We start from the raw sequence: 15,522 nt of genomic DNA on the forward strand, positions 1-15,522 counted from the left end.
TATTCCCACCCCATCTCTTTTCTCAAACTTTGATCAATTCATCCTCAATATTCTCCTCCATCTAATGACTTCCTACTTCGTTATGAACATAGAAGCAGTCTGAAAATAGCTTCCTCTTTTCTCTACCACAAAAATCTAGCCTTTCTGAGTCAACCTTTCCTCTGACACCATGGACCACCTCACTCCTCAAAGCAAGGGCAGCTCTTCCATTTGTGCTGTGAAGCCTTTCCTGAACCTGCTCGGAGTTTAGCTCCTCCAACAATAGCCCTCACGAACATTCTCCTTCCCTCTCTTCTCTGAATCTCTCCTCACTGTATGCCCTTGCTCAACTCCCATTTTCATCCAACTGCCTTTTCTCTACTGTTCTCATTCTTACCAAGGTCATCAAGCCCTTCATCCTGCCTAATCCAAAGGTCGATTGAAAGTCCTCCCTGATTTTTCAGCCACACTTGACATAGTTTTTTCTGGGATAGTACAGCCTCTAGTCCATACTTACCTAATAAAATCTTTTTCCATTTAATCACATCCTCATCTCTGATCCTTGGAGAATGAAGAATAACATGCAAGGCTCAGGATAGCCTGCTTCCTGACTGCTTTGTCCAGTCTGGCTTTGCTCCTGGCTCTCAAAGACACTTCTCCATCAGTACTGGCCTGGGCCTGTCCCTTGAAGAGTATACAGTATTGCCCAGGCATTTGGCACTGGGTGGTTCCTCTCCCGAAATATTCTACCTGGACCCCTAAATGGTTATCATCTTCTCTTACTCAGTTTCTGCTTAAATGACACAGCTACGAAGAGACAAGCCTAAGTCATTCTTTTCAAGTACTCTCTATCCTTGTTGGGTACCAGTGGCTATGTCTATAAACCTAGCTACTCAAGAGACTGAGATCTGAGAAACACCCAGTCTGGAATCAGTCCAGGGAGACAAATGCACAAGACTATTATCTCCAACTAACCAGCAAAGAGCTAGAACTGGAGGCCAGGCTTAAGTGAGCAAAAGCTTAAAATCCTGAGTTTAAACTCCAAGTTAAAACACACACACACACACACACACACACACACACACACACACACACACACACACACACACACCTATCCCATCAGTCCTTAATATTCTGCCTTAAATTTCTTTTTTTTTTTTTTGGGGGGGGGGTCCGTTTGTGAGGCCTGAACTCTAGGCCTGGGTGCTGTCCATCAGCTCTTCAGCTCAAGACTAGCACTCTACCACCTGAGCCACAACTCCACTTCTGGCTTTTTTCTTTTTGCTTATGTGGTGCTGAGGAATCAAACCCAAGGCCTCATGCGTGCAAGGCAAGCGCTCTACCACTGAGCCACCTTCCCAGCCCTGCCTCAAATTTCTTGAGACACTTACATCCAACCACAATGCTTTGCATGTATTTTGGTCAGTTATCCAAAATCCCCACTGGATACTAGTTGAGAGCAAATGTACTATTGATGTTTGTTACCCAACTAACTACACATAATAATAAAAATATGATTAATTTAATCATAAAACCCTTGGGGCTTGGTCCTTTATTTTTATGAATGTTGCCAAGGCAGAAATACGAAAACTGGAAGCATTTCGTCAGGAAGTTTATTGCATTTCTGTTGTATGTCCTTTGAATATCTTTAAGATAAATGGGGAACTTTAGAAAGCCAAGTAACCCTCAAATATAACATTGTCCTTTTAGAAACAGTAAGTTCACAGTGATTCACTTTATGATGCAATTTCCAGAGAAACAAAGAAAGAAAATTAGGTAATAAAATGAGATTTGTTTATACATGCCCTGCTTTTGATTGTAAGAATGGTACATAAATTTTAAAATGTTGAACATAAACATATTTTAAAAAAAAATCTGTGATTCTTTTCTCCAATGGACCACAAAAAGCCAGACTTGGAGTTCAAGGTGTAGAGTGCTCTCCTTGAGCACAAAATCTCAGGGACAGTGTCCAGGCCCAGAGTTCAAGCCCCAGGGCCAGAAAAAAAGGAGGAGGAGGAAGAGGAGGAGAAAGAAGAGGAGGAGGAAGAAGAGCTTCTCTTTCATTAAAGAAGATTTTAAAGAGGCTTTGTGTGGGGAATGAATTAAATAGAAATTCTCCAAAAGACAAACCAGTCAAAACTTTGGAAATATCTCGCTCTAAAGTGAGCAGCGTAACTGTTCACCTTTTTGGTTTCTACTCCTGGTATATTCTTTCCATCGACAGACCCAAATAAGTAACAAAGAAGAATACAGTGATGCAAGTATTTAAGAAATCCAGAGGACAGAGAATGGATACATTCTAGTCTCTAGAATGACAGGTACAGGGAGGTTCGGATGGCAGGGGCTGGCAAGACTAGAGAGGTGAGTCATTTTCTGATCAAATGATGAGAATGTCTTGTGAGAAGGAACTGGACTGGGCAGGAATTCCAGCCACAGCTAGACTATGGGAAGTAACTCCCAGGCCAGCAGTATGTGAGACAAGATAGCACTGCAATCAACCTGTCAAATGTATTTATTTGGCTACGCTCAGGCAGCCACATAAGGGAGCAACACAGAGCTCCACCTACCATAAACAATCAGGATGGACCAGAGGATTTTAATTTGCAGTGGTGATGGAGAGATAAGACAATCAGAAGTTTGTGTTGATTGACACTAAGAGAGAAAAGAAAAGAAAAAAAAAAAAAAGAATGTCCTCACAGGATCCTGGGATGGAACTGTACAAGCAAGTCATTATGGTTTCAGTGTTGATGCTCCCCTCAAAATTCACATTTGAGCTGGTAACTTCCAAGGTGTTAGTATCAGGGGCCTTTGAAGAGATAATTAAATTAAGAGGACAGGCCTCTCTTTAACAGGATTAGTGTCCTTACAAAGAGGCCCCAGGGAGCTTGCTTGCCCCTTCCACTGTTGGAGAGCTCCAAGAGAAGGCAGGAAGTGAGCCGAGCCCTCATCAGACATGGGTCCGCAGGGTCTGGTCTGGCCTTCCCAGAAGCAAATTTCTGTTGTTCATAGCCACTAAGTTTATAGTGTTGTGTCACAGCAGCCTGAATGGATTACAACACAGGCTACCGCCACAGCGGATCTGCTATTGTAAAGATCTGGCTGTGGATAAAGATAGAAAGGGGCTGGGCACCATTTCTCCTATGAACTCGTAAGTTAGCAACCACCAATTATTAAGGATAGAAAAAAAAATTCATATTCTGGGGGGAAAAAAGCCCACAAACACCACCAGAACATCTCCAAGGAATCAAGTAGACAAGAACTTTTTAATTTTTTTAAAAGTCTAAACCTTAGCCAGCCCTTTTCCTAGACAGACCTCAAGGCACGATTTAGTTTAAATCCCAGGTAGACAGCGATCATGAAGTACAGAATGAGTAAGCTTTCCCTGCAATGACTAACTTGCCTTTGTATCACCAAAATGACAAGTCATAGCACATAACCACTTCCTCCACATTTACCTCTGTTGGCATTTTCTAATATTTGACCTCAGAATGCTTGGAAACACCAATCTACAAGGTATGAGGCAGACATGAATAGGAGACAAAAAAAATGGGTGCTTAAAAAATCAAGATAGAATACATGTATTTATTTGTGAAGAAGTAAACACTGAACACAATCACAAATGAACTCGGGAAGTGTTCTCATATTGTAGAAATTATAAAATGAAATACTTGGGGATATATATCATGATGTTTTTAAACTTACTCCATAGAAGTATATGTGTTTATGAAGAAGAAAGAAATATACAGGCTTATGAAGCAAACTGTGAGCAATTTTTAAAAATCTCTTGGGCCCAGAGTGCAGTCCATTAAACAGCAGGTTGGGGCAGCGCTTTGGAACTGGAGTGTTTCAGCCCTGAAACAATAAATACACCTGTAAAATGGCATTATGGTGTCTCTCAGCTTCATATGTTGAAGTCCAAAATGGCACTACCTCAGAACTGGTCTGAAAAGTTGAGAAATTTTAGACTTGAGGAAAGCATTTTCACATAGTATACTTTGCGGGGGAGGGAGTAGGGTATATATGATGTTGGTGTGTGTGTGTGTGTGTGTGTGTGTGTGTGTGTGTGTGTGTGTGTGTATGTGTGTACACATCTATCCAATATGACTGATGTCCTTATAAGAAGAAATTAGGACACAGGCTGCACAGGACAGAAGCACATGCATTCACAGGGGAAAGATCATATAGGACACAGTGAGAAATGAATCTGCAAGCCCCCATGAAAGACCTCATAGGAAACCAAATTGCTGAAGCCTCAGAAATTCCCACTTGCGGAACATTAAGCCACAGAGTCTGTGGTGTTTCATTACAGTGGTGCTAGCAAACTCATACAGATGTCTTCCCAGACAGATTTCATAACAGAATGCTGGGAGCAACAGCCCTTTTAGTAACTTCCAGTTCAGTTCTTCCGGCTGGCAGGGAGGGAGAAAAAAAACACCTGGGCATAATACCTGAGTCTTTTAGAAATGACACAGCAAGGAGAAAATTCAGAAATCCTGGATCTAAATTCTTTACAGCAGAAAGCCCATCTGTTTCACAACTGTGGCTTGAAAGCTTCAGTGGGCACTGATGTAAAGAGCTAGGAAGGACTTGTTGCACTACCACATTGTGGCACGCATTAGATGTAACCAACAACGTGCATTCGGAAATACAAGTCCCAATTGTTCTTTAACTTAGATGATGTTGTGAAAGGTAAATCTTGATTACTAGACACTGGGGAGGTATTGGTTACTGAGCATGGAGAAAAGGGGGGTTGAATTTAATCAGTTCATGTACAGAAATCCCACACTGAACTCCATTAATACCTCCAGTTAATAATTATTGCCAACATGGGCTGGGAAGGTGGCCCAGTAGTAGAGCACTTGCCTTGCATGCTTGAGGCCCTGGGTTCGATTCCTCAGCACCACATAAGCAAAAAAGAAAACAGGAGGAAGTGGCGCTGTGACTCAAGTAGTAGAGCGCTAGCCTTGAGCTGAAGAGCTGAGGGACAGCGCCCAGGCCCAGAGTTCAGGCCCCACGACCGGACTCAAAAAACAAAAATAATAATAATTATTATTGCCAACAGAAAGAGAATTCACATAAAGTGGTTGAAATCATCCTCAAAATTTAGGATTAGAAACTAAAAAAGGGCTTTGCTTCAAATGTGCCTACCTTACTCTGCCTCCTTCTCCACCTCCCCATAAAAAGTAAGTTATAATTATCTCCCAATAAATTCCCTGAACAAGAGTTACCAAGAAGCCTCACAAAGCCCAACACACATACTAATTGTAGATGGTGTTGATTTTCCTTTTACAAATGACAAATATAAACTTAGCAAAAAGATTTATTGTCGCTACTAAGCAATGTCGCTGCACGTCTTTTTGTGCTGTTTCTAATTACGAAGTTACCCTGCCAGTGGGTAAAGCAGACAAGTCTGCCTGCAGGCTAGGCCGACATCCAGGACACAGCGCCCTCGCTAGCGTCGCCATGACTGCTCCCACTCCATCCCTTGCGTCGCCATGACTGCTCCCACTCCATCCCTTTGACCTCTCGTGACCACTATTCATTCCTCAAACTCTTTCTCCATCTCTCTCTCTCTCATACAGACACACACACACACTCACACACACACACACACACACACACACACACAAACACACACACACACAGCCCTTTCCTGGTTCTGTCTCATGTTTCATATCTCTGTTTGACAAGCTTCTAGTTGTTGCTACCCTAACTGAAGTTTGGCACCGTTTTCTGGTTTCTTTGCCCTTTTCTTTTCCACATTCTGTCTCCAAGCAGAATGCAACCAACTCATGGCTTCAGTTCCAGTTCCTATGCTCACATGTTTGGAGCCAGAAGCCCTTCCCCAGGTCTATAGCTCCCTGTGTCCTCAGGTATCAGCCATCTCCAGTGGAATGTTTTCACATCTAATTCCTTACCCATAAGCCCCTTGTACCTTCAACTACCCGAAAGGACTCAGCATCTGTGTTTCTTTTTCAGATACTTTGTGAACAGAATCCCCACTACCTTTCACGCTATTACAAAACAAAAGTTTTAACAGAGGCTGAAATAAATCATCCACAAAGTATATATATGCACATATACTATATGTAATATATGTTATATATATATATATATATATATATATATATATATATAAACTAGATAGCCCTTTACAGAAAAATTGCCCTAGTTTTCTATCCTAACGCTTAGCTTTTTGTTCTCAAGCATTAAACTTACATCTTCTCCCTCCCCCCCCCCCACAAACACATTCAACTCTGTCATTTTTAGAGTAGGATCATGTCATACTCTTTGTTGGTTGGTTGGTTTTGCTGGTAGTGGAATTTGAACTCAAGGCCTCATTCATGCTTTCTCTATCACTTGAACCACTCCATCATCCCCTTTCAAACTGATTATTTGCCTGGGCTGCAGTCCTCCTGGTTGTGCTTTCCCAAGAGTGTGCCACTGTGCCCAGCCATTAGGCTTTCTCTATAGCTAGAAGACAGACGCATGCCACCACACCCAACCATTGACTGAGAAGGAGTCTTGTGAACTTTATTTTTGCCCAAGCTGACCTTGATCTCAGCCTCCCAGGTAGCTAAGATTACAAGTGTGAACACCTGCACCCAGCTATATTACTCATTGTTGTAATTCTCTATATGCACCATAGCACTTGATGTACAGTATTTACTTAATAAGTATTGTTGATCTGTCCTGAGCACCCTCTAGAGAACTTGAGTGCTTTTTTAATAGTTATTTTTTATTGTAAAGATACTCTACAGAGGGGTTACAGTTACATGGGTAAGGTAATGAGTCCATTTCCTATCAGCCTCACAACCACAGATAAATTCTTACATCACCTGCAAAAATAGTTGCAAAATTTAGTTAATCCCTCAGTGATGACTCCGGATTTAACCATGTGACTTTCCCTGGCCAATGGGATACTAGCAAAGATAGACAGCAAACTCTTGCATACTTAAACACTAGGATTTGCTCCTTCTTGCTGCACTTGGTCCCCTAACACTACCAGGTGAATGTGCCCAGGTAACCCACAGGATGATGAAAGACACACGGCCCACTTGCCCCTTTACGCCAAGACCCATATACACAAGGGAGGCATTGGATATCAGAAAAGTGCAGATACATGAGAAAATCATCTGCACCATGAGCCCATCCAACAAAACACCCTGGAAGCTCACTGACCCACAGAGCCATGAGCTAGAAACCTCTGGGTTCAGCCAATATGCTGCCCAGGGAAGGAGTAAGGCAAGCTAACTACTACTTTGGTCTTCATTAAGACCTTTAAGATTTGTGCCTTCAACTTTACCCCAAACCACCAAAGCAGTGTCCATTGAAACATTAAGCCTTCTCACTTGATCCTTACTAAGACACACACCAACTCGTTCTTGCCTCTAGCGTCTGTTTAGATGTGTACGACACTTCTGCCAAACTAGTCTTCCTAAAACTTTTCTTTCTCTGTATCCTGATCAATGATAAATAATACTTCATTTCCTAATGAAAAAATACTTTGTTACATCCTAAATACCTATTTTATAGCCAAAAGCACACATTTTGACCTTCAACCCCCTAAGTCTCAAGAGTAATGAATCATAGAATCATAAAGAATAGATAACACAATCTCTCCACTCTCGCTTTCATGTGAGGAAACAGACTCATGAGGACCAAGCATCTTGCCCAAGACGACATACTTACTTAATACCAACATTGAGCCAGATTGCAGACATCCTAATTTCCAGGGTAATTCTATTTCAACTGCAAAACGCTGTAAACATTTTGGCCCTTTGACTGAATGGGCTCATGCCGTAGGAGAGCAAGTCCTTAGTTACTTTAAGAATTATGAGCAGAGCACTGTGTTCATTTGGAATGGCACCTTGCCACCATGACTGCTTCACCCCCAATACCTACTGAGTTTCATCCTCAATCTCACCTCCAAATTCTATCAACTGTCACCCCACGTTTGAACTTACCCTTTCTAAGGAAAATCAACCATTTCTTCTTTGCAGAGAGCAACTTTCTTCTTGTAGATTTCAACTTTAGAGGAATAACCCACACATCCTCACAGCAGCATGTTCACTGTTGAGGAGAGCAATCGGTGCTAAAGCACTTCCTCCGGGCAGCAACAGCGCGCCCAGGATTCCCAGCAAACGCTGTGAGGCTCGGTTCTTTTATTGCACTTCAAATCCATGAATTGAGGAGTTAGCAATGGTGAAATGGATCTGCATCTGCCCCAAGGAAAAAAAGAAAGTGTTTGGTTTTTAAGTGCTGTCTTAAGTACTTCATGCGCTTCAGCAATTAGTGTACATGGAATCAATATTAACTGACACCTAGAGAAGGTATTGGAAATAGCATTACAGGAATGGACCACTTAGTGAGGCATGTGAATCAGAAGTCAAGAGTGAGCAAGACAGTTTCCCCTACAGCCAGGAAATCTACAAATCTGAATCCAATTCACCTTCTAGGGAAAGAAAGAACCTTTAGAAGGAAAGCTGAAAACAGTCAGCCAGGGGGTGGTGGTGGCTCACACCTGTAAGCCTAACTACTCAAAAGGCTGAGATCTGAGGATTGCATTTCAAACCTGCCCAGGCAGGAAAGTCTACCAGATTGTTAATCTCCAATTTATCACTAAAAAAGCCAAAAGTAGAACTATAGTAGAGGACCAGTCTTAAGTAAAAATATGCTAAGAGAGCACCCAGGCTGAGCTCAAGCCCTAATATACAGAAAGGGAGGAAAGAAAGAAGGCAGGAAGGAAGGCAGAAAGGAACGAAGGAAGAAACAAATTGGAAGGAACAAAGGAAGGACGGGAAAAATGTAGAAGGGAGGAGGAAGAGAAGGGGGAAGGAAGGAAGAAATGAATGAGGATGATAGTAAATGTATTCATTACATGCTCTTTGGAAGTACAGAGCAGGGAAATCGAAGAGGGATGAGTACATTAAGTCTTAGTTATGAAGAGAGGGATCACTAGAAGTTGAAATGGTTTGAGTTCTCCTGAGTCCTTTTCCCCAAAGTAGAGTAGAAAAGATAGAATAAATCTCCCACCATGAGGAACTTGGTGTTATTTTCGCTTAGAGTGAGGCCACCTCAGTCTCTTACAAAGGTATGTCTAAGCTGGTGATTCATATGTAACACAAATTTTTGAGTTGAAGATCTCTCTCAGAAGATGCAGTCAACTCATTTTATGAACATACACAGAGGGCAGATCAACATAGGCAGGTGGATTTCATCTTGCTGTCAGAAGAATTTATTATGGTAAAATATACATAATATGAAATTGTCATTTAGCCCCTCTTGAAGTACACAATTCGTGGGTGTTAAGTAAATCCAACTGATGTTCCAACCTCACCTACCCACTCCAGAACCTTTTCATCATTCCACATTAAAACTCTTAAATATATTAAACTAATGTCCTCATTTTCCAGGTTCCTGATGATCAGTATTCGACCTCAGACTCTCTGTAGTAAGTGGAATAATATTGTGGAAGTATCATAGTTTTGGACTAAAACTCAAAATGGAGTCCCTCATGCTAAAGTTTATGTTACCAAGTTGAAATTAAGCTGTTTATCTGATATTCTAAAACGTTAGGATTAGAGACAAAACAATCAGATTTCCCAAATAGGACTGCTTACACACACACACACACACACACACACACACACACACACACACACACACACACACACAAAGATAAAAGGTAACATGAAGTGCCCTAAGTTAGTGCCCTAAGTTAGTCGGGGTTTTTTGTTTGTCTTTCTGCTCCCTGTCCCAGCCTTATAAGAAAGTAACTGAAATGATCAATCCACTCTTTGTTCTGTTTCTGCTTCCTTCAACTTTGCTCTGTAAGTAAAACCAACCTCTTCTGCTCAGCTTATGGGAACATTTATTCTACTTTATGGAACAAAGAGTTGCTTCATTCTAGAATCAGAAACAAAGCCAATTAAGAGCTGCAAAATAATTTGTTGTGATTTTTGTCCTTTGAAAACATAACATATGCTTTTCATCTAGCTCATTGCATTGTGTCTTCAAAGTCTCCCCATGTTAGAATGCCTCTCAGAGTTTCTTTTTCCCCCTAGTTCTGAAGATCCAACCCAGGACTTTGTACATGCTGGGCAAGTGCTCTACGATGGAGCTACCTCTCCAGTATAATTAGGATTGCCAATCCTAAAACATCAGGTTCTCACAGACGTTGCAGTATCTTCTATTCCTACCAGACATACAGAGCATCCTTGTCAACAAAGCGATATTTTCTGTTGCTGTTGTAACAGCCATGGAGGCACCACAGCCCCAAGAGGTAGGGAGGGGCTGGTGGGTGCATTCTAACAAAGACTGGACCAACTGACAGCGTTGGGCCGGAAGAAGGGCGACAGCTTCTATTTGCTGTCTCTTGGGAAGTTCATTCTTGGAACGTGGCCACCATGATGCTGCGAGGAAGCCCAGACCACCCAGCATGGAGAGCACCTCGCTCTGGCACCCAGAGAGCCAAGCATCTTAGTCTACCCCAGTCCGCGCGAGCAAAGCCGACCTGCCCGGCCCGAGGCCGACCCCACGGCGCGGTGGACCTTCTGCCACCCATGACCATACTCAAGGAGTGATCAGAGGGGACCAGGGCTCCAAGCAGGCCTGGCCTGAAGAACCCCAACTTTATGGCCAGGCCCTTGGCCCCTCCTCCTCCTTCCCGCTTAGGCCACACCCCTCCCGCGACCAAGGGCAGAGAGAGCCCCGCCCTCTGAGGGGTCTGCACCCCAAGTCTGATTTCTGCAAGCATCCTCTGCTCATTTTTCTAAGCCCAACCCTGGAACTTTCCACAGACTCTCCAGGTCTCTTTCTTGGCTCTGGGTTAGAAATAAATTTTCCTTTTCTTCTTTCTTCCTCCTCCTCCTCCTCCTCCTCCTCCTCCTCCTCCTCCTCCTCCTCCTCCTCCTCCTCCTCCTCCTCTTGTTCCTTTTTTTTTTTTTTTTTTTTGCCAGTCCTGGGGCTTGAACTGAAGGCCTGGGCATTGTCCCTGAGTCCTCTGGCTCAAGGCTAGTGCTCTACCCCTTGAGCCACAGCTGCACTTCTGGGTTATTTTCTTTGTTTTGTTCTGTGGGTGTCTTTTGGGGGGGGGGCTTAATTGGAAATAAGTCTCACAGACTTGCCTGTCCACACTGGCTTTGGACCGCGACCCTCGGATCTGGGCCTCCAGAGTAGCTAGGATGACAGGCGTGAGCCACCACTGGTGCCTAGCTTAGAAATATATATTACTTGGCGAGGGGCGGGGAGCAGAGACCAGCGACCTGATCTCGGTCCAGTATCCTGCCCCCCATTTGGTTTCTAGAAGTTTCAGGGGATAAAGAGACAGGGTGCAGAGGAGAGACAGACAGACAAACAGAAGGACACGGAGGGAGAGACAGAGAGAGGGACAGAGACAGACACACAGAGACACACAGAGAGACAGAGACAGACACAGACACAGAGCCAGGGCGCGGGCCCCTGGGCCGGTCCGGCCCGTGCGTCCTGTGGCTCCCTGGGCGCAGCAGAGCGGTGGCGCTAACCCGCCCGGGGCAGGAGCTCCCAGGGCCGTCCTCGGTCCGCGTCGCCTCCTGACCCACCCCCAGCTCCGTTTCAGGAAGGAAATAGTTAAAGCCTCGGCCCTCGGGGGCCCGGAGGGGGGCGGCAGCTGTGCGCCCGGCTCTTAGTAGCCGCGTCGTCCGGAGCGAGCGCGCACTGGAAACGCACCCGAGATCCAGGTCGGCTCGGCGGCTGCGGAGGCCGGGCCCGGGCCCCGGGAGGAGAAGGGGAGGCCGGGGGGGCGGGGGGGCAGGAGGCGGCTCCTCCCGCGCTTGCTTTGCCTGGCCAGCCCTCGCCCGGGACGACGTTGGAGAGGAGGTGGGGAGCCTGCGTCCGCCCCGCCGGTCGTCGCCCGAGGCTGGGGGGCCCGGCGAGGACCGCCCCCCACGCCCTCACCCCGCGGCGATCCCCGCCGCCGCCCTGCGCGCCACCCACCCTCGCCAGCTGCGGCCGCGGCTCGCCGGCTCCACGGTGGGTACCCGGGCCGGGCCGGGATGGGACGGGACGGGACGGGGCGTGGAGGAGCCCTCGTGCCGCGTCCTGCAGCGCGCGCGCGGGGCACCGAGGGGCTGGGACCCGCGCCCCTCCCCGGGGGACGCGGGTCGGGGGTGAGGAGGCATCTCGGCAGGGCTCCCTGGGTGCACCCCCCGCCCCCCGCCTTTCCCCTGGCGTCCGGGCACTGTGGCTGGCTCCAAAAGTCGGCTGGAAAGTTGGCGCCGCCACTTCTCCCTCACCTGCTTCTGAGTGTGCCAGGGGCACGTGGTGTGTGGGAATTGATGTCTTGGGGTGCAAGAAGCCCCTCGGTAGCTAGTCCGGGGCGGGGGCTTGCCTGGGGAGCGTTTTCTTCAGCTCATTTCACATGGTGGGGGGGGGGAACCCCAGAGGGCTGGTTTTGAGCTATGCTGCGTACACCCAGCTGATGGCTTTCTCCAGGTAGACGTGGGAACGCAGCACCTACGGGACTCTGACTCCACCAGAGAATGAATGGTGCCTTCCTCAGCTGGAGAGCTCAACCCTAGGAGACTTCTCAGAGTGTTCTGGATTTTTCTCCACTTGTAGTTCCCCCCCCCCGCCCCCCACGCTGTCAGGAGGTGGAGAGTAAGGTTGATAAGGAGCACTGTGTTCATGGAGGCCTGGACTCTACTTTTGAAGGGAAACAGCCCCCCTCCCCCAGCCCAGCCCAGCCCGTGTGTTTTTTAAGTATTAACTAACTGGGAAATACCTTTGGCCATCGTTTTACTTGCGCTCACCTAATTTGCTGTGTGTTTAAGTTTGGAATGTCCTAACTATTGATTTCAGGTGAACTTTGAAGGGTTGAAGAGGAGTCCATCCTGTCCCTTAAAAATAGCTTTTGCTCCTCAGCAACCTCCTAAGACCCCCTAAAAGGAAAAGTGCTGAATCTATAGACATCTCCTTCAGGTTTGAGCCTGAGATAGTTCCCAGAGCTGTGAGTGATGACTGGCAAGTCTGGCTTGACTGCATCACACACACACACACACACACACACACACACACACACACACACACACACACACACACACACCCTTGAAAGAACAGGCACTGAGTGGGGTCTTCCACTTGGTTTTGTATTTGTCACATGGCATGCACATGCCTTTGACAACCGTCCCTTAGATTTGTAGCTCTGTGTGTGGAAGTGATTTCAGTGTTGGTGTCATTGTTGGAAGGAAAGAATGTGGTTTTAATAATAGTTGGCTCACACCATGGTAAGAGCCTGCAGCCTTCACCTTAGTGTCTGCTAGAATCAGCAGACCATGCAAGCCAGCATGCTCCCGTTCCAAGTGCCCTGGGACTTTGGATGGGGGGTAGAATCTCCTTATAACCTCCAGGGAAGTTCACAAAACGCCTTTCTGGCTAACTCCAAGGAGAGCAGGAGTACTTTGTTTTCCAGAAAGGCCTCCATCTCTCATTTTGAGGAAATCCGTTACTGAATATTCCATTCCAATTGGGAAACTAGAAGGTCTTTGGTCACTGAACAGCACAACATAGTTTAGAACTCCCCCCTCCCTCCCCAACCTGGCTTGTGTGCTCTCTTGGGCTCCTCCTCCTCCTCTCTCTCTCTCTCTCTCTCTCTCTCTCTCTCTCTCTCTCTCTCTCTTTCTCTCTCTCTCTCTCCATCTCTCTCTCTTTCTCTCTCTCTCTCTCTCTCCCTCCCTCCCTCCCTCCATCCCTCCATCCCAAAGGAGGATGAATTTGAGCTTGAGCTTTGTTCTTGAACTCCTAGCCTCTTCAGAAAGCAAATCACGACATTTTGTGGGTTTACTGTTATTTGGACAGGTACTCCAGAGCATAAAAGGCAGGGGAAAACAAGTGAAAACTACTTATAATTAAGACTTGGCATAGCTGGCAAGATACATGGCAGGTGCCTAGTTTTGAAATTCTGATATTTTGTTATGACTTAAGTACACATGGAGTCTGCAGCAGCAAGGCATTACAATGGCCCTCTTACTTCTTGGCTACAAAGTCTTGCCATAGCCGTTTAACTTTTCCAAGACGCAGTTTCTACCTACAGTTGTAAAACTAAACTCTGATAGATAACAGATACATATATGTTACTGTACACATGTATGTGTACAGTATGTACATGTATGTATACTACATGTATATATGTGCCTAGCAAATATTAGGTTCTGAGTGCAAACTATAGCTGAAAATAAGAAAAAAGAAAGAAAAGAAAAAAAAAGAAAGAAAAGAAAAAAAAAGAAACTTTGATACCATCTTTGACTTGAAATTCTGCTCAACCTTTCTGAATCTGTTTCCGGAAAAACGCTTTCAACTTCGTGGGCTCATTGCATGAATCAGAAGACAATACATACATCAGTGGTACAGTGCCTGACACAGAATCACACGGCTATGTAGGATGTTTACAAGATTGCATGGGGACGGGAAAACAAAAAAGTATAATTAGTTTGGGAAAGTCTTTTACTCTCATTGCATGGATTGGCAAATATCATGATGATAATTACTGCCAGTAACTCCCAGCAAAAGCTGTAGAGTTTGCCCATTAAGCATCAGGTTTGCAAAATAACTATTTTTTTCTTTATTGATTATATCCTTATTTCTAGTACTTAGGGATTGAACCAGATCCTTGGGGATGGCTACCACGTACACAGCACCCCTAATCAGGCTTTACCATTTTGTTTTGGGCAATTCTAGAATACAGATGGAACGCCAAGCCTTGTGCATGCAGGGCAAATGCACTACCACCATTTTATTATTTTTTGTTTGTTTGTTTGTTTTTTTGTTGGTCGTGGGGCTTGAACTCTGGGCCTGGGCGCTGTCCCTCAGCTCTTCAGCTCAAGGCGAGCACTCTACCACTTGAGCTACAGCGCCACTTCCATCCATTTTATTATTTTTGATGATGATACAAAGATTAGCACACCTATTGACAGTGTTCATGGCATGCTAGTCATAGACGAACATTTGTAGCATTTCAGATGACTGCCTTGCTGCATTCTATTCTAGATTTATATAATTCACATGTGGGGAAAATGCACACTTTGAATCTCAGATTTTTTAATTAGTGAATTGGACTCTTTTATGCCTCAATCCCTTGCAGGTCGTACTCAGCATATGACTTTTTCTTTCAGTAATACATAAAATTTTGGACCTCAAGTTTAAAAGATCTTTGTACTTCAGATTTTCATCAGTCCGGTTTAGAGAAGGGGGAAAAACTATTTTAAGAGAAAATTGGTATGTCCTCATCCATACTATGATTTAAATGTAAGTATAGATGTGGGTAGAAATAAGACAGCAAGAGAGCAAGGAGGCAGAGACAGAGACAGAGAAACACTGAGAGAAAGAAAGAAAGACAGAGAGAAAATCCTTCCTTAATAGATGTTTGATCTTTTTCTTTTGGCTTCTTTTTCTGTGGGTTTGGAATTGGAGTTTTTGAGACAGAGTCTTGCTGTCTAGCCCAGGCTGGCCTGAAACTAGAGATCCTCTGCCTCAGCCTCCCAAGTGCTGGCCATTACCCCCATTACC

At 45.1% G+C, this 15,522-nt stretch overlaps 2 protein-coding genes across 3 annotated transcripts in view; one reads left to right on the forward strand and one right to left on the reverse strand.

Moving 5' to 3' along the window:
• Ttc29 (tetratricopeptide repeat domain 29) overlaps window positions 1-15,522 on the reverse strand; it is a 478,601-nt gene that overhangs the window by 397,764 nt on the left and 65,315 nt on the right. Inside the window, exon 5 of the mRNA XM_070022169.1 lies at window positions 7,947-8,201. The gene's annotated coding sequence lies outside the window, so the exon portion shown is untranslated. The remainder of the gene's footprint in view (window positions 1-7,946; window positions 8,202-15,522) is intronic.
• Window positions 11,183-15,522, forward strand: part of Ednra (endothelin receptor type A) — a 40,907-nt gene continuing 36,567 nt past the window's right edge. Inside the window, exon 1 of one of the 2 annotated variants that reach the window (XM_070022171.1) lies at window positions 11,183-11,991. The gene's annotated coding sequence lies outside the window, so the exon portion shown is untranslated. Of the gene's footprint in view, window positions 11,992-14,376; window positions 14,394-15,522 lie in introns of those variants that run through there. The other variant, XM_070022173.1, reaches the window with a different exon arrangement.

The sequence above is a fragment of the Dipodomys merriami genome, unplaced genomic scaffold (assembly GCF_024711535.1).
Source record: "Dipodomys merriami isolate MVZ:Mamm:240054 unplaced genomic scaffold, mDipMer1.0.p SCAF_15, whole genome shotgun sequence".
NCBI classification, from domain to species: Eukaryota; Metazoa; Chordata; class Mammalia; order Rodentia; family Heteromyidae; genus Dipodomys; species Dipodomys merriami.